Source organism: Henckelia pumila, chromosome 4 (assembly GCF_033568475.1).
Source record: "Henckelia pumila isolate YLH828 chromosome 4, ASM3356847v2, whole genome shotgun sequence".
Taxonomy (NCBI): domain Eukaryota; kingdom Viridiplantae; phylum Streptophyta; class Magnoliopsida; order Lamiales; family Gesneriaceae; genus Henckelia; species Henckelia pumila.
This window is the reverse complement of record NC_133123.1, coordinates 46,110,302-46,136,542: the sequence shown is the minus strand read 5'-3', so window position 1 is coordinate 46,136,542 and position 26,241 is coordinate 46,110,302.

Sequence of the window (26,241 nt, the reverse complement as noted above, 5' to 3'; positions counted from 1 at the left end):
ACCATTGCAACCTATATGGTTGAGGATGCTTCAAAAGAGACAACCCCAATTTTCCCACAAGTTCGCAACTCGCTACATTGGTGCAACTACCCCCATCAATGATAAAACTGAATACCTTTCCCTTTACAAAACAACGAGTATGGAAAAGATTTTCCCTCTGGCTCTCTTCCTCTCCTCTAGGTTGTGCATGTAACGCTCTCCTACTCACCAACAACTCACCAACAACAGCCCCAAACCCATCCTCATCATCAGGATCTACCAACGTAGGAATTTCATCATAACTTTCCTCCTCACTCTCCGACTCCACATCACCACAAGCATTAACAATCATCAATTTCTTATTTGGGCATTGGCTAGAGATATGGCCAATACCTTGACAACGAAAACATTTAATATCTCTAGATCGAGTATTAGAAGTTTCAGATGTACCTTTAACCACTTGCTTTGGTGTTTCAGATCTGGTGTCAGGTTTTGGTTTGAACCCTTGCTTGTTGTCCTCCTGCAATGCTTGGATGCCAAGAAGTCGACGATCCTCCACCTAAAGGAAATCGACCAGCTCCTTTTCTCTTGAGCTGTTGTTCCACCTTCGTGACTGTCCAAGACACTTGTTTTGGTGTTTTCTTTGATATTTCCTTCACTTTCTTTACTTCCTTGGACTTCAATAAGATTATAGCATCCCTCTAAATGATCTTTAAGCATTCCAAAGTCCATTATCAACGATTGAAGCGCATCTTTGAATTTCTTAGCTTGACCTCTCGTAATCGGTCCTCTTGGCATCTCCAACGGATCCTTAACCACTTGATCAACATGTGAACAATCCATGATCGCATCAAGACTGCTCAGGATAGACAAGACAGTTACGCCAACACTAAATGCAGACTTTACATTTTGAGGTCGGGGAGCATGTTTTCTTTAGAGTTTTTCCTTTCAGAAAGGTGATGAGGTTCGGTCTCAAAGGGAAGCTAGCTCCGAGATTTATTGGCCCATTTGAGATCTCGGAAAAGGTCGGAGACGTGGCTTATCGTTTGGCATTACCACCATATCTATCTATCATTCGTAATGTATTCCACGTATCACGTACTTCGTCAGTACGTGGCAGATGAATCTCATATTCTGCACCCGGCGAGGTTCAGTTGGAGGCTGATTTGTCCTATGTGGAGAAACCGCTCAGAATTCTTGATAGAAAAGACAAAGTGCTTCGTAACAAGAGCATACCTCTAGCGATGGTATAGTGGCAGCATAGAGGAACTGAAGAGGCTACTTGGGAACTGGAGAGCCGGATGCGAGCTGAGAATCCAGAGTTATTTTGATGTTTATATTTTTCCATTTTATGGAAGATTTGTACTTTGTAATGTTCAGTTGTAATAAAAAACATTTGTTTGAACCTTTCATGTTTTCCTCAGACTTAAATTCAAAATTTCTTAAGTGGGGGAGAATGTAGTAACCCGTACCCTAATTAAGTAATTAAGGAAAATTAAGTAAGAAGGGTCAAGACACAACGGAAGCTCCGTTAAGGCAAACGGAAGCTCTGATGGTGATTGGAAGCTCCGGTGTTCAACGGAAGCTCCGATAATATTACGTCATCCATGACGTGTGAGACAACGGAAGTTCGGATATGGAACGGAGGTTCCAATCCTGCTTATCCACATCCAGCCAATGAGAAACTGATACATGGCAGATAAGGGAGATCGGAAGCTCCGATGCTGCAACAGAGGTTCTGATTGTGCTCTATATAAAAGGGTGCGAGGCTCACTTCTGACTGCACCATTTTCCCTCCTCTCTTCCATTCTTAGCTCCTTTAGTCGATTTTAACGGATTCTAGGCGCCCTATTGAGGATCCGGAAGTGGCATAGCGATCCAGGCGTCGTAGCGGAGCTGTGGCCTAGTTTTGAGGTAGTTGTAATCAGCGGGCTGACGATGGACACAGGTATAGCTTTTGCTTCCTAAAAATATTTAGGAATATGAAATATCTTAGATAAGGCTTTTAGGATGTTATAAGTGATATAATTATTATTTCTTATGGGCCTGGACTGTTAAATTGCTAGAGTGCTCGGGGGGTTGTCTTCTTAGAGGTATGGGCGTATTATCGGAGATACCCTGGTAGAGTATACAAGTTCTATGATTGCATTTATATGATTATGTGCCATTGATATATTGCTGCATGCATGATCATGTTGAGCCTTGGGCCTTGATGTGCATAGCCAGTAGTATGGGGTCGCTCAGCCCCAGTTGTTTTAGTGAACGGAGGATCCACAGTTTTTGGATCAGGTTCTTGTCTCAAGTTTGATTGGTATGGGAGCCACATCCTGGTGTGACGGCTCAGCGTGTTACATATCATGGCGCCATTGACTGAGCATTATTCTATCTTGGATAGGCTTTCGGTACCCATTCATAGGCATTTGTATTTGCATCCATATCATGTGTATACTCGTACTTTCATACTGAGCGTTAGGCTCACGTCCAAGTGTTTTTGTATTGGAAACCCTATTCCATGGGGCAGGACTGAGGTTGGACGTACCCGTAGGCAGTGGTCGTTGAGCTGCAATGGTTGCGTGACGAGTCTTCCTGGAAAGTGTTTTAGGGAGAGCTTTTTAGTACTATTTTTTCGATGGGGTTGTATAATATTTTATTTGGGCCGATTGTTCTTTCATTGTATGGTTGTATTTGTATTTAATTATTTAAGTTGGATTTTTTTATTTTGATGTTAAGATTTAATTGCATGCTTAACTCTGGGTAATTATTGATTTCGGATTGGGTCACTACAAGTTCTATTTATTCCTTCAGGTAGTGGTGACTTTACAGTTTATTGCGATTCTTCTCATATAGGTTTGGGATGTGTTCTTATGCAGAGGAAACATGTGATAGCTTATGCTTAGAGGCAGCTGAAACTGCACAAGATTTGATATCCGATCATGATCTTGAGCTTGCAGCTACCGTTTTTTCTTTGAAGATCTGGTGTCACTATCTTTATGGTGAGACTTTTGAAATCTTTTCAAATCATAAAATCTTGAAGTATTTTTTTTTTGCAATCTGAATTGAATACAAGGCAGAGAAGATGGTTAGATCTACTGAAGGACTTTGACTGTGAAATCAAGTATTACCAGGGGAAATCGAATGTGGCTGTTGATGCTTTGAGGTGAAAGATTTGTTCTCAATCTTATCTACTATTGGTGTTTCTCATTTGATCGATGATTGTTGTACTTCTGGTTTAGAGTTTGAAATAGATAGGATATCTATCAGAGTTTTTGCTATCCAAGCCAAACCAAAGTTGTTTGTGAAGATCAAAGAGGCACATAAATCTAATCCGAGTATTCAGAGTTTGATAGAGAAAGTCATATCTGGATATCAGTCTGAATTTCAGGTCAATGATGATGCTTTATTTGTGAATAATCGTATTGTTGTGCCAGATGTTTCCGAGTTAAGACAACAAAACTTGCGAGGGACACATTGCAGTCGATTCAGCATTCATCCAGTTGGGCGAAAGATGTACAAAAATTTGAGAAATCAGTTTTGGTGGAAGAAGATGAAGAGAGATCTTACGAAGTTTGTGTTCATATGTTTGAATTGTCAACAGGTGAAAGCAGAGAGAAAGCAACCCGATGGTTTGTTGCACAGTTTATCTGTTTCAGAGTGGAAATGGGATCACCTTTCGATGGATTTTGTCACGAAGATACCACGATCACTCCGAAGTTGCGATGCTATCTGGGTAGTGATTGATCGATTGATGAAATTTTCTTGATTTATCCCGTACAAGATGGCGTATCGACACGTTCATATGGCCAAGATATATGTCAGATATGTTGTTAGATTACATGGTGTGCCGAGATCTATTGTTTCAGACCGAGACCCTCAGTTTACTTCTCACTTTTGGCACAATCTTCAAAAGGCACTTGGTATTCGATTGAATTTGAGTGAAGCATATAATCCTCAGACCGACGGGCAGTTACTGCGGATGATTCGGACTTTAGAGGATATGCAACGAGCCGTAGTGCTTGACTTTGGCACTAGTTGACAAGATTCTTTACCTCTTGTTGAGTTTTCATACAACAACAGCTATCAGACGTGGACCTCTGTTTTTTTTTTATCAGGGGGACCGATTATTTCTAAAGATTTCTCCTTGCAGAGGCACTGTCAGATTTGTGAAGAGAGAGAAGTTGTCTCCGAGATTCATCGGACCGTATGAGATTCTGGAAAAGATAGGCGATCTTGCCTACAGACTTGCACTTCCTCCGTTTATTTCTGGTATTCACGAAGTCTTTCATGTCTCTTTGTTGCGGAAATACCAACCAGATCCTTCTCATGTTCTTCAGCCAGACAAAGCCAAACTTGATGAGAAGTTGAGTTACTTCAAACGACCGATTAAGAGTCTTGACCAAAAAGAGAAGCAGCTCAAAAATAAGTCAATTCCGTTGGTGAAAGTGCAGTAGAGCCGACACGGAGTCAAAGAAGCGACTAGAGAGACAGCGTCCGATATAAGACATCGTTTTCCAGATTTATTTCTATGACATGAATTCTTATTGTAGTCTTTGTTCTATCTCTTATCTTATGTGATCGATTCGTATGCAATTTCGAGAACGAAATCAGTTCTTAGAGGGGGAGATTTGTAACGCCCCGAAATTATTAATTGAGATTCATATTGTTATTGTGAGATTATGAAATTCTAGGGCTGAATTGATATTTTATCAGGAACTGAATTGCAAATTTTGAAGAGCTCAGGGACCAAAGTGAAAATTCTCTTATTTTGACTTAGTCTTGTCATTAATATAGATGAGTAGGCATGAAAGGGCTTCATTTTCTTCTTTTTTCTCCTTTTTCAACGTGAGAAAAACATAGAAGGTCCTCCAAGCTTTTGGGTTTTCCGATTTCGCACGATCCATCCAATAAAAATTTGATCTGAAGGTATATCCGCGATCACAGCTGAGAGGGCTTTGTTCTGCCGTAAGTTTTATTACGATCCACTATTCTTATATTTTTTGGATTTCGATGGAATTTGATTATTATTAGATATGTTATTTTTAAGCTAGCTTACATTGTTTATTCAAAGACGGATCGGGAAAAAAACGACTTTCGGATTTCTTATGAATTTTTGAGGGACTTTTGAAAATGGGGATGTTAATTTGTTGAGTTATTTGTGATGATATGAAGAGTTTGTGATTGATATTGGATAGATATCCTGACTTTGTTGATTTTCGATTGGCCGTTAGTTAGCCGTTATGCCGCCGGTTTGGGAATTTTGGAGTTTTGGGGAAAATGGTTTGAGTTGTTACTTGAATTGAGTTGATTGATTGATCTTGAGTTCTTTTACCTCTCCGTACAGATTTTTTGGAAGACAGTTGGGACTCGGAGTTAGAAGAATTCAAATCGTCGAAGAATTGATCGAGACTGGTAACGAGTTTACTTGTTTGTTTGAGTTGAGATTGAAGGGATTTTGATGGAATATCTTGTTATTGTAGCTTTTCTGGAGTGAGAGCCTTTGATTGAAGATAAGGTAAAAGTCGACATCGAACTGAAAAGAGGCGAATACTCGAATCTGAATTTATTTTCGAGTTCCCTGAAATCACATACTTTCATGTTAATTGAATTACTTGAATTATCCTTGAATGTATTATGACTTTCATATGCATTCATCTTGAGCAGAATTATTTGATTTCCTTTCGAATTAGACGATCTATAATTAAGTGCATGGGTTGTTGACGTCTCCTAGAGTTTGAATACTCCTTATAGTTGATCCAAAGCCTAGAGGATTGAGATATAACTCATCCACCTCGGTCGGGTGAGTCGGTGAGTTGTTGTTATATCCTATTCTCGAGATCCCAACCGAAGAACCGAATTATCCTACGATTATCCGATTAAAGAATCCCGAATTTTAAAGACATCCATTCAATTCTATTTATCTTTGAACTATGTTGAGGTTATATCATGTTGTTGATATATTACTTGATATTGCATGTTATGTTGCTTTTACTAGGAATATTATTCTTACCAAAGTTATCCAGCTGTTGTCTTGTTTTTGTATGTGTACTTGGAAACATGCGGGGCAGGATCGAGTCAGAGGCAATATGACTAGTTTTTTTTGTGATTGATAGAAGTGAGGATCGATTTAGAAGTTGAATTTGTATTTACAACTTGATTTTTATTATGTTGTTGAACTAAATAGAACTGATGCATGCTCTACTTTTGAGTTTATGATCAACTCTAGATATATCATGTAATGCCCCAATTTTATCTTAATTGAGTTTATTTGATATAATTAGAGATAACGGAGTTCGAGAGCCGAGTTGATTTTTATCAGGGTCTATTTTGCAAATTTTGGATTTTTCAGGGACTAAAATGAAAATTTAGATTTTAATATATTATCTACACTTGGGAAAAGGTTTGAATAGTATCCATTCCTTCTTCTCCTTCTTCTTCATCGATTCCCCTCCATTGTTGCGCCTCTTGCTCTTTTTCAAGCATTTAGAATTCTCTCCGAGCTCGATCGGTCCGTTAGAATTTATTTCTGAAGGCAGATTAGCGATCACAATAGTGAGAGCTTTGTTCTATCGTAAGTTTTTCTTCGATCAGCTAGACTTATATTTTTGGATGTTTTTAGAATCGATTGAGTTTCGGTTATGTTGTTCTTGAACGAGTAATTATCGTTTATTCTCAGTCGGTTTTGAAATAGAGCGACGTTCGGATTTGTTATGATTTTTGGAAGCCTTTCTCTAAAGTTGAGTTTTGAGATTTGTTGGGTTTGAGCCTTTATTGTTGTATTAGCATTGATATGAGTTGATATCGATATTGTACTGCTGTATGTGTTTTCGATTTGATCCGTTATGGCCGTTATGCCGCCAGTTTGAGTTTTGGGATTTTGAACCATTTGAATCGTTGAACTTTGGCTTGTGAGTTTGATCGTCGTTGTTGATCATCTATTGTCTCTAAACAGATTCATTTGAAGTTGATGAAACCAGAGTTAGCAGCTGTCGATCGTCAAAGAGTTGGACGAAGAACGATAAAGAGATTACCATGAGTCGTTGTTGTTGTTAGGTTGTATAGTTTCTGATATAACCTTTTATTGTAGCTTATCCAGAGTTGGAGCTACTTGCATTGAAAGGTAAAAGTAGTCATTGTTTAGTGGGATAGCACACTCGAGACAGTTGGTTCTTGGGTTTTCCTTAAATCACATATTTGCATCAATACTTGTTCTAGAATGTGGAACTGGTATTTAGTTATTTGAGCTTTTGTTATATGGCTTAATCTTGTATGTTTTCTTATGCATTCATCTTGAGCCAAACCTTTGATTTGTCGGGCCGAATGGCCCTTTTTATTTAGACGTTTTGGGGGCTATACTGCGAGTGGCCTGGGTTGTAGAAGTTCACCTAGTGTCAGCATACTCCTTATAGTCGCACCAAAGTCTAGGGAATTGGGATACGTGGCACCACCTCGATTGGGAGAGTCGGTGAGTCGTTACATGATCTCATCCTCGAAATCCCAAAAGCATAGCAATAATTTCTTGTTTATCAGAATTGATATCCCGATTTTAAAGACATGCATATCATTCGTTTTGATTTGATTATGTTGTATTGAAAGAATTTGGTTGACATATTACTTGTATTGCTTGTTATGTTGCTTTTACTGAGAATATCTTTCTCACCGGAGTTATCCGACTGTTGCTTTGTTTTGTATGTGTACTTGGCAACAGGTGGGGCAGGATCAAGTCAGCGAAGACCTGGTTAGCATCAAGAGTGAGAGATAGAAGTGAGACTCGGTTTAGAAGTAGTATCAGTATGTATTTCTAGATTATATTGGAACATGTTTAGATCTCGAACTTCGTTGTTTATGTTGTATCGAATATGCGAGTTTATTGTTGAATGTTGTCGTTGCATGTTCTATCCTTTTGAGCAGTTGATCAACTCTAGAACTTCATGCATTATTTGGAAAGATTGAGATTTTAATGCATTATTATGATTTGAATGTATTGGATTGGGTTTTATCATGTTTTCTGCTTCATTTTTGCATCTGTACTGTCACCGCTCGATCGGTGAGATTTGACCAATCGTGCGATGGACAATTTGCTGAGTTTCTATTTTTGAAAAAAGGGTGCTCGCTTGATCGGTTGAATCTTACCGATCGAGCGGTGCTGGTTATGTCCGGGCATGGAGTTTGCCAATTCTTGCTCGCTCGATCGGTTGAATCTTACCGATCGAGCGAAGCACCTTTTAAAAAAAATATTTTCTTGTTGCTTTTAGTCTTGGATCTTGTATTCTTAATTATTGTTTAATACGAGATTAGTTGTTTAGAACCGATGTCTCACATTAAGTGGTATCAAAGCGATAAGTTCTTGGTTGAACTAGAGTAAGCGGGGTAGATCGAATCCGCATGTATTGGCTCCCCGCATGTGTTTGAGTTATTTATTTGATTATTTAATTCCATGCGAGCATGCTTTATTATTTGAGAATTATTTGAATTACATGATTATGTGATTTAATTTATAAATCATGGACTACTTGAGATATAACTGTTTTGGTTATCGACTGGTATCCGATATTCTGAGAGGTTGAAAGGGCACCGATTTGTAGCAATTGAGATATCTCGTGTCCTAACCTTTGATTATCAGATGTGTCCTCGTCGAGTTATTAACAGAAACCCACCGTCAGCTACTCCTCCGAATGAGCAAGCTAGTACTGATCAGATGGATGCCATAACAATGCCTATGGAAACCTTGTTGAAGAGGTTTCAGTCGTTTAATCCGCCTTTGTTGCTAGGTACAGAGAATCCTGTTGATTTTGAGACCTGGTTGGATGACATTGATCAGTTGTTCGATTCCATTGATTACTCTGACGACGGCCGAACTAAGTAAGTCATTCATCAGCTTCGTGGTGTTGCTAAGAACTGATGGATCACGACGAAGAGATTCATGGATAATCGAGGTACAATTGTTAATTGGACTCTTTTAAAATCTGTGTTTTATAAGAAGTTTTTACCTATTTCGTACCGTAAGGATAAGGGAGCAGAGTTTGCTAATCTGAGTCAAGGAAACTTGAACATTGAGGAGTATGTATCCAAGTTTGACAGTTTATTGAGGTTTGCACCACACATTGCCGACAATGAAGAAGCAAAAGTCGATCAGTTCATCAACGACTTGAACCCCGACATCATCACGTTGGTAAACACTACTAGGCCCGATAAGTTTGCGAATTCCGTGAATCACGCGAAGAGAGCTGAAGAAGGTTTGTGGAGACAGAGAGGAAATCATATGGTACCTCAACAGCAGAGACAGTCTCAAAATCAAACGTTTCAGTATCAGAATCAGCCACCACAGTATCAGAACCAACCACAAAGTTTTGAAGGAGGAAGCAGCGGGGGTAACAGAAAGGATCACTTCGGAGTCAAAGGGAAACAATTCAAGAAGCAAGGGAGCAGTTCTTCTAGTTCCAGTGGTTCCAAGCAGTTTGGTTCAGGACAAAGTTCTGGATCCTCTTTGTTGTTCTGCAACAAGTGTGGGGTAGACACTCCTCGGATCAGTGTGTAGGAGTATTTGGGAACTGCAACATCTGTCAGCATCCAGGACACTTTGCTAAGGTGTGCCCTCAGCGAAGTAGAGATCGAGCTCAGAGTGGGAGTTCTTCTAGACCTGCAGCTCAGCCTGAGAGGCAGACTTCTGCGGTTCACTCCTTCCAGCCTTAGCAGCAGAACAGATAGGGAGGTAACCTGAGTGCAAACCAGCCTCTGAGACAGTAGGCACGAGTCTTTTCTTTGACAGAGGATCAGGCTTAGGCAGCACCTGACGATGTTATAGCAGGTAACTGTTCGATTTTCGGTTATTCTGCTCATGTTTTGATAGATAAAGGCGCTTCTCATTTCTTTATCTCTGAAAATTTTGTGTTGATGCATGCTTTTCCTACTGAGTTGTTTCCTAATGTAGTAGCTGTTACTTCACCTTTGGGTGGAGAAATTGTTTCTGTCAGATTAGTCAAGAACTCTGAATTTTGTTTTGAGGGAAATTTTTTAGAGTTCGACTGTATTGTACTTGGGCTCTCAGATTTTGACTGTATTATTGGTATAGATGCTTTAACCAAGTACAGGGCAACCGTTGATTGTTTTCAAAAGGTTGTCAGATTTAGACCTGAAATGACAGACGAGTGGAAATTCTTTGGTAAGGGTTCCCGATCTAGAATTCCTTTGATTTTAGCGTTATCTATGACTCGTTTGTTACATAGAGGTGCAGAGGGATGTTTGGTTTATGCAATTGATGTACTAAAATCTAGCCCTGAATTGGTTGATATACAAGTGGTTAGAGAATTTTCTGATGTGTTTTCGGAAGAAATTCCTGGATTGCCGCCTATTCGAGAGATCGAATTCAGCATCGATTTAGTGTCAGGTACTCAACCTATTTCCAAATCTCCGTATCGTATGGCACCGGTAGAATTGAGAGAATTGAAGGAGAAACTTGAGGATTTGATTGCCAAGGGATACATCAGACCTAGTATGTCGCCTTGGGGTGCTCCTGTTCTGTTTGTTCGAAATAAGGATGGTTCTATGCGGCTCTGTATTGATTAACATCAATTGAATCAAGCGACGGTAAAGAACAGGTATCCTTTACCCCGAATTGATGACCTTTTTGATCAACTGAAGGGTTCTTCTATTTATTCTAAGATTGATCTGAGGTCAGGTTATCATCAGCTAAGAGTGCGTGAGGAAGATGTTCCTAAGACCGCATTCAGAACGAGGTATGGTCATTTTGAGTTTATAGTCATGTCGTTCGGTTTGACTAATGCTCCAGAGGTTTTTATGGGTTTGATGAACCGTATCTTTCAGCGCTATTTAGATTAGTTTGTTATTATCTTCATCGATGATATTCTTATCTATTCAAAGTACTGTACTGACCATGCGGAGCATTTGAGGACCGTCTTGCAGATTTTGCAAGTTGAGCAGTTGTTTTCCAGGCTGTGTAAGTGTGAATTCTGGTTGGATCAAGTTGTATTTCTCGGTCACATTATTTCTGGAGATGGGATTTCTGTCGATCCCAGCAATATTGAAGCGGTTATGAATTGGCCTAGACCGAGATCAGTGCTTGAGATCCAAAGCTTTATGGGTTTAGCTGGTTATTATCGCCGATTCATCAAAGGATTATAATCTATTGCCAAGCCAATTACCCAACTAACTCAAAAGAATGCGCCTTTTATCTGGACTGTAGATTGTGAGGCTAGCTTTGTTGATCTGAAGAGGAGACTGACCAGTGCTCCGATTCTTTCTATTCCAAAAGGTACTGGAGGTTTCTCTGTGTATTGAGATGCTTCTAACCGTGGCTTGGGTGTGTTTTATGCAGCATAAGCATGTGATAGCGTATGCATTGAGGCAGCTGAAGCCGCACGAGACTCTTTATCCGGTTCATGATCTTGACCTAGCTGCAATCATCTTTGCTATGTAGATCTGGCGTCACTATCTTTATGGTGAGTCTTTCGAGATCTTTTCTGACCATAAGAGCCTTAAGTATTTGTTTTCACAGACACATCTAAATAGACAAAGAAGATGGTTAGATCTGTTGAAGGATTTCGATTGTGAAATCAAGTATTATCCGGGAAAGTTGAATGCAGTTGCAGATGCCTTGAGCCGAAAGCTTTGTTCTTTATCTCTTTCTACTATTGGTGTTTCTCAGTTGATCGATAATTGTTGCACTTCTGGTTTAGAGTTTGAAACGGATAGGAAGACTATCAGAGTGTTTGCTATTCAAGCCGAGCAGAGTTATTTATTCTGATCAAGGAAGCACAGAAGTCTAATCCGAGCACTCTGATTTCAGTAGAGAAAATCAGATCTGGGCATCAGTCTGAATTCCAGCTTAGAGATGATGTTTTGTTTGTGAATAACCGTATTGTTGTGCCTGATATTTCGGAGTTGAGGCAGCGTATTCTCCGAGAGGCTCATTGCAGTCGGTTCAGTATTCATCATGGAGGTCGTAAGATGTACAACGATCTGAAGAATCAGTTTTGGTGGAAGAGAATGAAGAGCGATGTTGCGAGGTTTGTATCTCGATGATTGAACTGTCAGCAAGTGAAAGCAGAGAGAAAGCGACCGGGTGGTCTGTTGCACAGTCTATCTGTTCCTGAATGGAGATGGGATCACATTTCTATGGATTTCATCACGAAGCTACCACGATCTGTTCGAGGATGCGATGCTATTTGGGTAGTGATCAATAGATTGATGAATTCTTCTTGTTTTATTCCGTACAGGATGACGTATCATCACAATCAGATGGCTGATTTGTATGTTAGCAATGTTGTGAGATTGTATGGTGTGCTGAAGTCGATCGTTTGAGACCGAGACCCTAGATTTACTTCGCACTTTTGGCACAGTCTTCAGGAGGCCCTTGGTACTCGATTGCATCTGAGTATAGCTTATCATCCTCAGACCGATGGACAGTCAGAGCGAACTATCCAGATGTTAGAGGATATGCTTCGGCAGTAGTGCTAGACTTTGGCACTAGTTGGCAGGATTCTTTGCCTCCTGTCGAGTTTTCTTACAACAACAGTTTCCATGCGAGTATCGGTATGGCACCTTTGGAGGCTTTGTACGGTAAGAAGTGCCGATCTCCGTTGTTTTGGGGATTTGTCCGAGTCACCTGATTTGGGACCGGATATGCTTAGGGATATGGCAGAGTAGGTAAAGATCATTTAGCCGACAATGAAGTCAGCTCAGGATAGACAGGCAAAGTATGCAAATATCAGACGTAGACCTCTGAGTTTCGATTAGGGAGACCGGGTCTTCTTGAAGATTTCTTCTTTCAGAAGCACTGTTAGATTGGAAAGAGAGGGAAGTTATCTCCGAGATTCATCGGACCGTACGAGATTCTCGAAAAGTTAGGCGATCTTGCCTTCAGACTTGCACTTCCTCCATCTTTATCTGGTATCCACAACGTCTTTCACGTCTCTATGTTGCGGAAGTATCATCCATATCATTCTCATATTCTTCAGCCTCACGAAGCCGAGCTTGACGAGACTCTAAGCTACTTTGAGCGACCAATTCAGATCCTTGATCGGAAGGAGAAGTAGCTCAGAACCAAGTTGATTCCTCTGGTGAAAGAGTAGTGAGCCGTCACGGGGTCGAGGAAGCGACTTGGGAGACAGAATCAGACATGAGACAACGTTTTCCTGAGTTATTCGGATGACGTGAGTTCTTATTACTATATTTTGTTCTTTATTCTTTCTTATGTGATTGATTCTGATTGATTTCGAGGACGAAATATCTTCTTAGAGGGGGAGAATTGTAATGCACCGATTTTATCTTAATTGAGTTTATTTGAGATAATTAGAGATTATGGATTTTGAAAACCGACTTGATTTTGATTAGGGTCTATTTTAAAAATTTTAGATTTTTCAGGGACTAAAATGCAAATTTGGAGTTTAATATATTATCTACAATTGGGAAAAGGTTTGACTAGTCTCCATTCCTTCTTCTCCTTCTTCTCCATCGATTCCCCTCCATTGTTGCGCCTCTTGATCCTTTTCAAGCTTTCAGAATTCTCTCCGAGCTCGATCCGTCTGTTAGAATTTATTTCTAAAGGCAGATTGGCGATCACAGCAGCGAGAGCTTTGTTCTATCGTAAGTTTTTCTTCGATCAGCTAGAATTCTATTTTCGGATGTTGTTAGAATCGATTGACTGTCGGTTATGTTGTTCTTGAACGAGTTTTTATCGTTTATTCTCAATCGGTTTTGAAATAGAGCGACGTTCGGATTTGTTATGATTTTTGGAAGCCTTTTTCGAATATTGAGTTTTGAGATTTGTTGGGTTGGAGCCTTTATTGTTGTATTAGCATTTATATGAGTTGATATCGATATTGTACTGCTTTCTGCGTTTCCGGTTTGATCCATTATAGCCGTTATGCCGCCGGTTAGAGTTTTGGGATTTTGAACCGTTTGAATCGTTGAACTTAGGCTTGTGAGTTTGATCGTCATTGTTGATCATCTATTGTCTCAGAACAGATTCATTTGAAGTTTTCGAGCCCAGAGTTAGCAGTTGTCGATCGTCAAAGAGTTGGACGAAAAACGGTAAAGAGATTACCTTGAGTCGTTGTTGCTGTTAGGTTGTATAGTTTCTGATATAAACTTTTATTGTAGCTTATCCAGAGTTGGAGCTACTTGCATTGAAAGGTAAAACCAGTCATCGTTTAGCGGGATAGCACACTCGAGACAGTTGGTTCTTGAGTTTCCCTTAAATCACATAGTTGAATCAATACTTGTTCTAGAATGTGGAACTTGTATTTTGTTATTTGAGCTTTTGTTATATGGCTTAATGTTGTATGTTTTCTTATGCATTCATCTTGAGCCAAACCTTTGATTTGTTGGGCAGAACGGCCCTTTTTATTTAGACGTTTTGGGGGGCTATACTACGAGTGGCCTGGGTTGTAGAAGTTCACCTAGTGTCAGCATACTCCTTATAGTCGCACCAAAGTCTAGGGGATTGGGATACGTGGCACCACCTCGATTGGAAGAGTCAGAGAGTTGTTACGTGTTCTGATTCTCGGGATTCCAAAATCATAGCAACAATTCCTTGTTTATCAAAATTTATATCCCGATTTTAAAGACATGCATATCATTCGTTTTGATTTGATTATGTTGTCCTGAAAGCATGTGGTTGACATATTACTTGTATTTCTTGTTTTTAGAACCTAATGGGGGGAGGGGGGGATTTAGGTTTTATTGGAAACTTTAGCAATTTAAAGCGATTATGCTAGTACGCAAGCAAAAGACTTAAAGCAATCAAATATAAGTGCAGTAAATAAATGCGTAATGTAAATAAAGCAGTAAAATGGATAAAAGATGTTTATGGAAGTTCGACGATAAATCGTCTACGTCTCCCCTTCTTGGTTAAGATCGATTAACCAAGGATCCACTAGCACTTCAACGTCTTGGTCTTGATGGCTCCAAGGATAGTCGTACAACTCAATACGATCACCGCGCCGAAACAACTCGAACACTTGGCCTTAAGGGCTCCAAGGATAGCCACAACACTCGCAAAATACACTTGGCTTCACACACAAGTGTTTACAATATCCGAGTAACCAACTCACAAATGATTTAATACAAACAACCCTTGATTTTGAATAAATTGCTCAACTATCACTTGAATACTTTGAAGGAGAGGATGTTGCTTGAAATGAGAGATGAGAGTGAATTGGTGTGTTGAAATGGCTTCAAATGGCATGTATTTATAGTTGCTGATTCAGGCTGGTTCGGAGCCTCCGAACATGTCTTCGGGTCGTCCGAACTTTGTCTAATTGAAATTCTAATTTTTACTGCTTGTGAACTGTTCGGGTGGTCCGAACACATCTTCGGGTCATCCGAACGGCTACATTAAATTCATTCCGGCAAATTTCTTCTGACAAAATCTTCAGTGGTCGTAAAGTAGTTTGGGTCCTACGAACTTGTCTTCGGGTCGTCCGAAGTGTCATTTCATGGACTCCGAGGGTGCCTCCGATCATTATTTAAATTCCAAGAAATTCTTCGGGCCGTCCGAACTATCTTTGGATCGTCCGAACTGGTCTTCCGTGCCCTCCCAGCCTGTCCTCCGATCTTTATTTAATTCTGGAAAATCTTTGGGTCGTCCGAACCATTCTTCGGGTCGTCCGAACCTGGGCAATTTCCAACCTTTAAAATTTTATCTCCAATTTTTGATTATCGGTTCTTGCTTCCAATATTGTTCATACTCAAAAGTATTATAATCTGCAATTTTCTCACTTTAAACTGTTAGTAACGATTAACCGAGTTTTGTAATTATCAAAACATATTAATTTGAGATTTGTTAATGCATTAAAAATATTAATCTCAATATACGAGATTTGTATGCATTTAAGGCGTACAATCTCCCCCTTTTTGATGATCACAAAACTTGGTTAAATAGGAGAAATAAAATAGAGCAATAATATATTTAAACAAATTCAATCAAATATTGTTTAAACATTAATAATTAAAACTCCCCCTCAAGTTAATAAATAATTATTTAACCAAATTAATTCTCTCCTTTTTTGCGATAATAAAAAAGCAACTAATAAAATACGAGAAAATTAAAATACACAATAATTTCATTTAAACTAATATTGTATTTTACATAAAAAGCATAAACAAAATACAACTTAAAATGCAAAATAAAATCTAAGAGTCATCATCGTGCTGCGGCAAAGGATAGCGGGAGAAAGAGTCATCTTAGCGAGTCTCCAACGAAGCAACTCTTATAGTCAAGGCATCCATGGAGGCAGTAGAAGATGCAAAGTGGTTGGATAGATTCCCTTCAATGCGTTGAAGAGTCTCGAAAAGACGATCATGCTGATTAGCGGGGGTAGCAGGAATCTTGGGAATCTCAAATTGAAGCTCGCTAAGATTGGATGGAAATGTCTGAAAGCCAGAAGAAGAAGGTCCTCCTTCTTCTGCAGGCGGCCCATTGGGAAAGCCCTTAGCCTGAGAAGTGGGTGAAAGACTTGAATAGGGAAGTGAAAAATGTTTGTCCGAAAGATATTTTTTAAAGGCACGAGTTGGGTCATTAACCCAACAAGAAAGGACAGGATTCCAAGATAGTTCCATCTTGGTAATCATAGGATGGTTGAAAGTGTGGAAATCAGAGATGGAAAAAGAAGTTAAGCCATCAAAAGAAATGTCAAATTGTAGTAACCCGTATCCAGAATTAGCGATTAATGAGTATATTAATCGTGTAATCATGTTTAAATTAAGTAAAACATGATTAAGGAAATTCCAAATGGGTTAACGGAGTCCAGAAATGGATTTAGGACACTCGAAAGTAGCCAAAAAGGCCCCAAAGGTCCGGAGGGTTCGGAAGCTCCGATCGAGATCGGAAGCTCCGTCGGCAAGATCGGACGTTCCGATCGGGACCAGGTCACATGTCATCGCTTATGTCAGCAAGGTGACATCATGGCTGACATAATATTGGGCGATCGGACGCTCCGAAGGTGGGATCGGAGGTTCCGATCATGTTCGGATGTTCCGAACCGGGTTCGGAGGCTCCGAACTCCGTCTATAAATAGGGGGCCGAGATTTCATTTTCAAAGTGCACCTTTTCCTCTCTTCTCTCTGATTCCTAAGCCTTCTAACTCAGATCTAGGGAGTTCTAGGCATCCTATTGGGAATCCGGAAGTGGCATAGTGATCCAGGCGTCGGGGCGGATCTGTGGCCTAGTTTTGAGGCAATTGTAATCAGCGGACTGACAACGGACGCAGGTATAGCTATGGTCTCCTTAAATTATTTAGGAGTATGCAATAGCTTAGTTAAGGCTTTTAGAGCTTAATTATTGATGCATGGGTATTTGCATTGTAGAGCTGATATAGGCTTGGAACCTAGAGTGGGACTGCTAGGAACTGCCTGTAGTAAGGTATGCAAGTACAGACTGAGATTTCCAGCGGATTTTGCATGCTTATATGTTGCATTTTGTATGTCATTTATTATGCAGCATGTGCATATCATATTGTGCCTATCCATCTTGTGAGATGAGCCACGTAGGGCCGCTCAGCCCTGTCTGGACGGTTGATGTCTAGGGCCTATTGACTGATGGGTCATGGGTGGCTAGCATCGGGGGACACGGTCCACATCCTGTAGGAATGAGCAGTGTACGCAGGGTTTTCTCCCCGGGTTGTACCACTCATGTCCTAGGCGCCATTACTGAGCAGTTATATACAGTTATCCCAGATATGGATACCCTATCATTTGCATGCATCATATTTGTATGTTTTACCCAGTGCTTTCGTATTGAGTTTAGAGCTCACGTCCAGTATTTTTTGTGTATCTGGACACCCCATTTGACGGGGCAGGTGTAGGTGCAGGGTGGAGCACCAGGAGCTTGGAGTAGCTAGTGATCAGTGAAGATAACAGGATTAGCTGTAGGTTTTACCTTTAGGCTATTTATTTGATTTGGTTGTATAAATCGAATTTATTTAACCGGTTGTATTCTGCCGGTCTATTTTTATTTAAGTCTTCCGCAGCGATTTATTTAATGCATGTTTAATTATGCTCTTAACTCTGATTAGGTTGCGGATCCGGGTAGGGTCGCTAAATTTATTGGTATCAGAGCATATGCATGCAAGAGACTTGGGATATAGTAATAAGACTTTGGGTTATCCTTATAGGATGGATGAGACCTTGGAAGAAGTGATGATGCGGCAATTAGTTTGCCCAGATATTACCATCATCGGCAGGATTTCTGAAGATTTGACTTATGGGATTCCGGCAAGTGCGGACAGGAGTGATGAATCATGTCCGAGTTTTCAAGATTTTTACTCATATGGATCCTAGTTTTGGATCGATTACCGGATGTGAGAGGCAGTGGCAGAGCATTGGATGGGACGTACTTGATGCTTGCATCTGTACAGTCCATACCATGATGACACTAATCTGAAGATTCTCCACTAGTAGTTGGAGAGATTGTCAGATAGACCTTCACCAAAGAATGTCTCGAGTGACTAAAGCATGATAGGTTTCGAGAGTGAGGTCTTTAACCTCATGCAGAACATGTTTTTGCCGGTATGCTGATATCGATGCGTTCGGTAGGCACATGGGAAACTTAATGTTCAAAAGCATGATATAAATACAAGAAGAACGCTGATGGTAGATCGCGAGCAGAAGGGGTCGACTGACATGCACTGACGCAAAGCATAGCTGATTAGCTATCACGAGCCATTTCTCCGGAGTTCTTCATAGGAGGACATGTAGAGATACTTGGTCGGGAGTATGCTTGTATCGATGCGTGTGTCGATTAGAAGCTTCATGCTCAAGAAACGAAAACTAGTACGATGATTTAAATACTGTATTGATGTAGTTGTAAACAGTATTTCAGTTGTAATGAATCATCATACTTTGGTTGTATCATTTCAAGTTCGATTGTACATTTCATTGTATTTTGAATATTGTATGTATTACATGAGATTGTAATAAAGAGAAATTGTACATAACTTGAAATAAGTGATACATGTTTTATTTATCCAGCAATTCGTGGATGGTTTCATGATTTTGCTGAGGTTGGCTTGATTCTAGTTGATTAGTGTTCAACTGCTATAGCTCATGGGATTGGAGTGGGCCGACTGTGACTGTTTGACTTGTGGTTAGTCTAGGCATTTTCCTAGGATTGACCTAGTTGGTCGGTGGACTATTTTAGTGCTAGCAATGAGTGGACTCATCTAGAGGCATTAAGGGTATTGTTTGGTTTAGAACATTTGGGCTTTGTTCTAGGTTGTTTCTTGAAACAGTAGGCTATCTGACCTTTGCTAGGTTGAGGCTTGTGATGATGGGTTTTCATTAGGGATACCAGGTCCAGTATATACTGAGAGTTGTGGACTATGACCATGACCAGATGTGATGGGGCGGGACCCTATGCCAGTGTTACTCTGGGAGTCCTTGTACTTCAAAGATTATCTGGGAGCCTTGGTGCTTCAGGATTGGAGGTGGGAAGGCTACTCAGTCTAGGAATTGGTAGCAGTCACGACGAGGTATGACCTTGGAATAGATATCAGGTTTGATATCAATGGTTTGATATCATCTGGTGTGCCAGAGATATACTTTGAGTTTTCTGCTATGGGAACCAGTCATGGAGGGATTTTCTTGACAAGTGTACTCTGAGCAGATAGGTTTTAACCTTTGAGTTACTGCTAGACGTGTGGATCTAGTAGGTGGAGGGATTTCTACCAGCAATGACTAGGGGTTGTCATCAGAATTGTGGTTAGAATTTCCTTGTGATAGGAATCATCCAAGAACTTGGATGGGATGCTGTTTTAAGACTTTGACTCGAATACGAGGACTACTCCTTGATGATTGGTTTCATCAGTAATGGGGTTGTATCAGATGCTAAGGATTGTATATGACTATTTAAGATGTGAGGGAAGCATGGCCTATGACCGTGAAACCTTGGTGGCTGTCCAGGTGGGGTATTGAGGTAAGCTACCTTAGTCTTGAACTGTTGCAAAATCTTAACATGGGATTTGATCAGGAGAGTGTTCGAAGATTGTGGAAATATTTGGGATACTTTAATTATTCTTCTTGGACTTAAAAGAGCCGTGATGTTCATTCTGAATGAACAAGGCAAGGACAGTGAGTCCAGTGGTTGCGCTAAAGTACTGTCTGATATTCAAAGGTTGAGCATAAGATTTTCCATGGGATGGAATGGGCTTAGTTTATGTTTGCCCTGGGTGAACAAGACAACGATTAATAGTGCTAAGGTGGTACGGGATCTGTGCTAGTGACTACTAGTGGTTATTGGTTAACTCTGTCAGAGTTAAGATGATTAAGTTTAGAATACGAAGCAGCGGTAAGTAGTGCTGAAAAGGCACAGGACTTGTGCCAAGTAAACTACTTATGTACTGTGATCTAACACCGTTTGGAAATGATTCCTTGTGGCAGCTAAGTCATGGTTATTGACCAAGCCATGTAAGTTGGATGATTAGTGGTGGTCTGATCTGATAAGTGTGAGCTTAAGTAGATCGAAAAATTCGATTGGTTGAGCCAATCAGGGTTGATCAGGATGTAGCAATTAAGAAATACTTTGGGATAGTATTTTGTCAAGTAAATGCTTATAGGATGAGTACTGAATATCATCTCAGAAAAATCGGAGATTTGAGTTATTTGGTCTCAATGATCGTCAGAAATGAATCTTCTGGGGTTGCTGTAATTGGAAACGATTGCAAGTGGACTTGTATGATCAAGTTAGGTGCTAACTTGACAGTGGAAACAAGCAAGGGAGTTGGTAGTTTCCAGTATAGTGCATTCTTGTTAAGAAGGAAGCTGATATGGATTCAATCAATTGCTTAGTGATAGCAATAGGTCAGGAAAGGATCATGTTGTTGCTTCATGTGAGAGTTTTCCATTAAACAACAATAGTGAAGATTGTTGACCGGACATTGCGGTTAAGTGAGGGCATCTATGTGTACCGTTGTGGTTGGATCCGACGAGTAGTTGGAAATGCTAATGGATATTAGCAAGGGAACATTAGTTGTCTAATCGTGTGGTATGACATTAGCTGAGATCTAATTCTCGAGATCTAGCAGGATGTGTCACTAATCTTCTAGCGTGTGATAAACGATGTCTCTGAAATGACAGAGATAGTCAAGGGTCGACTTAGTAGCCAATGAGGTTTGCCTTTGGGGTTGAAGATTTCGCAAGATCGTGACGGATCGAAATTGTTCTTTCGCGTTAGTGAGTCACATCTATACAGACTGTTGGTCAAAGAATATTGCGTTGTGTCAATAACCGACAATCAGAGATGCATTGTGTGGCAAGTTACTTTGAGCACAAGTAATTCCCAGGATTGACTAGGGAATCGACGAATTAGATCGTTCAGTGCTGAGACTGATGCATTTGGCAAGGGAGCGATTTGACTATTGAGAATCCGTTGGGATTTAATTCCAGGATCAGTATGTTCAACCTTGGGAGGTTGGTATGAGCTGATGGTATTATCAGAGACTCTGAGTTGAGTTATACCAGGTGTAATGACTGTCAAGTTTCGAGATGGAATAGGAAGAATTTCCATATGTCTGTGCATTGTGGAATGTCCCAGTCGAGCATATTGGTGGGAACTTGCCTTAGTCTTGATGTGTGTACAGTGATTGCTAGTATGTATAACTAACCAGAGGATGTTCATCGATTAAATTCATGAGGTAAATAACCTATGATCGAGATGATTTAGATCATCAGAGGCGTGATGACTTCCATTGCAATGTATGTGTGATTTCGCAGGCCAATGGCTATGAGATGACGTAGCGTCATGAATTGCAAGTACTGATAGTTATCATCAGGGCACAGTGTTGAGGTTATACTAAGAAACGTGGACAACAGAACGTACTAGACATGATGGTTTAAGTTCCCAGTATTCCTTGGAAAGCCGGTTGTGCTTCAGGGAGAGTGGGGAGGGTAACCAGTCTAGGGAACATTGTGAGCAGTTACATTGAAGTATAGACTTGAGTCAACTGGATTATCTTAAAGCGAGATTCATATTAGAATGTGTCAGCACAATGTTGGGGATTAGTGTTTTCCTAACTAAAGGTGTTGAGCACCGAGAACTTTTGGAACCATTAGGTGGTTAGTTTTGATTAGTGATTCGACGAATGCAGTAAAACCGGTCAGGTTATGACTTGGTCTTCGTCAGTATAAGATTTCCTTTGAGACGATGATCTTGATCAAGCGGGTATTGTATCCTTCGTGGTCAGGAAGATCATGGTCCGAGTGAAAGAAGTGTCGGTGTTACGATACGCTAGCGCAAGGGAAGTTCGATTGTCGACCTGTAGCGCAGAAATTTTCAGCTAGGAAAATATTAATGCAGTTCAGCATTAATGAAGCTTGCACAGAATTCGACGGGAGTCTGAGTGTGTCGGAGGATATTTCGACTAGACACTCGAGCAAGGGTTTCTGGTACGTTCTCGAGGTATTACCTTAGATGAAAGAGTAGGTGCCCAGTGAGCCAACTTGTGGCTAAGGGCTTTGATGACTCTTTGTATAAACAATCTTTTGTTTAATGTAATTTACACTTTTTATTAATGGCAATGACTTTATCTTTCTTCATATTGTGATATACTATTGTTGTTTTGATAAAGACCTTGAATATACTATAGTGTATGTAAGATGTGGTAGAACATGGAGATGTCTATCATGAAACACATCTTATAGTCACTGTATATTCTAAACTATTCCTAGTCGATTGAGCCGTCCGATAATAAGGATAAGGATCGCTCGAGTTTGAGACTAGCATTTGCGATGCAGAGTATCACGTTTCATTGGTAAGGAACATAGAGATGTTCGAAGCATGCAAATGGATATTCATATGATGAATGATCGAACTACCCTATCCGGACTTTCAAAGTGGTTATCACTTATCGAGTGGATAAAGTCCGCGGTTTTGGTTGTACACCATTAGTCCTTACTACTTGAAACATCATTGAGACTCTATATGCTAGTACTGTGCTTTGACTCGTTTACCGACTCTATTGGGGTCATCAGGTGTCGGGATTGGGTACAGTTACAACACATATAGGAATCGATGCCTTGTTGTCAAGGATTCACCACATACTTGCGAGTGTGGATATCCTATGCGATCTGAGGAGATATTAGTGTGATGAATCTCTGGCCAGAGTACATGATGTGATTTAAGAAATGGTTTCTTAGTAGCACATGCGATGTCACTATTTGATCTTCAAGATGTATTGCATAGTTATCGAATCTTGAGCGACTCTCGATATACCAATGGTTGTTGATTCGATCGGGATATATGGATGAAGGGACCGTACTGTACGCTAACCAAAATCTATTGGTTCTTGTAGGCACTATCAGTGATACCTAGGGAATCATGGGGCGATGTTGCTAGGCGCTCTTACCATGATTCGATGGGCAAGTCGGAAATTGTTGTTCCGAGTCACAAGGAGTTGTGAGCCCACGGTTAGCTGTATCCCTGAACCATTGAGGGTCACACAGAGTAATGGATTTTTAATCCCCGTTGAGATAGTTAAATTTAAAGAGTTAAATTTAATGAACAAAGAAGTTGGACTTCTTAATTATGAGTAGAGGAGTAAGATTTCCTAAAATGACATAGGGATGGACATTTTTGGAAACCACTGAATTCGGATTCAGAAAAATTTATCTTGACTTTAAAAGGTGCAGAATTGGTTTCTGTGCACATTGGTGAAATCGGTTTATCAATCGGAGTCACGATGAATTTTATATTAATTTCTTAACATGCGGGCTTTGCTTGTCGGGCTTGAACTTATGACTAATAGGCCCTAAGCTGTTAGTGGCCTACATTATAAATAAGTTATTGCAGTACAGAAATTACACACAACAGGGTCACAATTTTCGAAAAACCTAGCTTTTTCTCTCAATAGTGGCCGCCCCCCTCCCTCTCTACTCGGGAAAAATCCAGTCTGTGATTTTGAATTGCAGTCTGGTTTAACGGATCAAATTCGTTATTCTCTTCGTAGAAACTTCTGATAGATTTTCTAGTGCAATCTATCAGAGGGATTAAATATCCGTTCGTGGACTTGATTTAAGAACAGTTCGTCCATCAGTTCCAGGGATATACAACAAGAGCAGAGAAATCTGTTGGTGTCCATAATCTCGCTTCGAGATTGGAGGTAAAAATTTTATAATCGTTATTTAATTTTTACACACACAATTTAATCGTAAGGTTGATACCCATTATGGAATCGTTCCATATAAAAATTTTAAACTTCCGCTGCACCGGGTATCAATACTAATTGATCTGATCACCGCGTTCTCCAACAGTGGTATTAGAGCCAGGTTGCTCAGATCAAGCGATTAAATTAATCGATTGTACAAAAATTTTTAAGCCTCGGTTTTTGAAACAAAATAAATATTTTAAAAATAAAAAAAAATTTCGGGCGGCGCTGCACAGGGCGGCGCACGGCGCTGCCTAGGGCAGCGATCGTCGCTTCCCTACGGCGCTGCCCAAGGGGCAGCCGGGCTGCCCGGCCCGACCCCTTTAGGGCGCGGGCAGCCCGGGAATGTCCCGGGCGGCCCGTGGGAAAAATTATTTTTAATTTTTAAATTAAATTTTAATATGTTAAAATTATATTTTTGGTCCGATCGAAAATTGTTTTTGATTGGTCCACGAGGCGTCGGATCGAATTGTTCGAGTCCGAAAATTTTAAAAATTGATTTTTGGATAAATTTGAATTTTTGGAAAATTTAAATATTTTATCCGTTAAATTGAATTTTGAAATTAATTATTTTTGGTACAATTGATGATAAGATATGATCTTATGGATATATTGAGTAAAATATGATTTTATGTATAAAATTGGATTTTATAGATAAAATATGATTTTATTTGATAAAAAGATAAAATATGATTTTGTATGTAAAATAAGATTTTATATATGAAATATGATTTTATCCTTTTAAATTTAAATTGCCATTGCATGTTATCCAATAAATTAATTTTGAATTAAATGTTATTGGATAAGGATGATCGATTGCCATGACCAATTTTGTAGGTGTATGTTAGGAATTTACATTTGTTTTTATTGTTGTTGGATTTATTAATGGGCCTGGTTTATGGCCCAATATGAATGTCATATGTAATAAAAGTGGGCTTGGTTTATGGCCCGTTTCCACCCCTTAAAATGTATCCCCTACTTGTCATTGTTATTTATTGTAAATACATTAGATTTAGTGGGAGATCAAGATTTGAAGATGGAGGTGGGCCCAGCAGACAATAAAGACAGAAGAAATGTAAATTGGAAGCTAATGTAATAGGATTGCATTGCATACTGCATATTACCTAGGATTGGACTAAGAGTCGTGATTGGCAACCACGGGTCGATTAGAAATGGAATCGATCATCCTATATAATATATGATATTATGATTGTATGCATGTTTTAGACATAATTGTGTGAATCCGGCAAGCATACAAAATTTTAAAAATGACGAGACAAATTTTCAAAATTAAAATCCCTCATTTTAAATATGATTTAAAATTGATATCAAGATAAATAAAGGAAATTTAAATTTGTTTAAATGTTCCTACCTTCCATCAACGATCAATGTATGAGATGCTACCCGCAGATACGGTCCGGCTCATATTATTGGGGGAGCCCGTTCGTCGGAAAGCTGGCTCTGATGTATGACATTGGATCGACACATGTTGTAAGTTGGGTGGAACTCCCATGGCATCGGCTCATATTATTGGGGGATCCACATGGCGACCGTCCATCACAACTTAATATTGATGGGTCATCTTGACATGTCACAATAAACGGCGTCATATTATTGGGCCCTTATTGGACATGAGGTAAAAACATGGAGGTTGCTTTGGAAGCAATTGGGCTCTACCTTTTTAAAATTATGGTTGGCTGATATTATTCGGGACCATAGTTTGTCAATTGGACTCCATGTTCTCACTAAGGAAAACAGTTTCTCGTTTTCACTAGAGGGTAGTGAAATCGTTAAAATAGTGGGAGTGAGATTCATAAAATAAATTTCGCCTATTTTATGTCTTAGTAAATTGCTTAAACAATCACTGATATTTGTCTGTTTTTTTTCAGTATTTCATAAGATGAATTCGCGTAATCCACTTTTCTCGATCCTCGAACAAAATAAGTTGACTGGCGCAAACTATACGGAATGGTTCCGTAAGTTGAAGATTGTCTTGACTTCGGAGAAGATGTTCTACGTGTTAGAAAAATCTCCTCCGAAGGAAGCACCAGCTGACGTAAGTCCGGAAGAGTTAGCCAAGCTTGATACATGGTGGGACCATGATATCAAG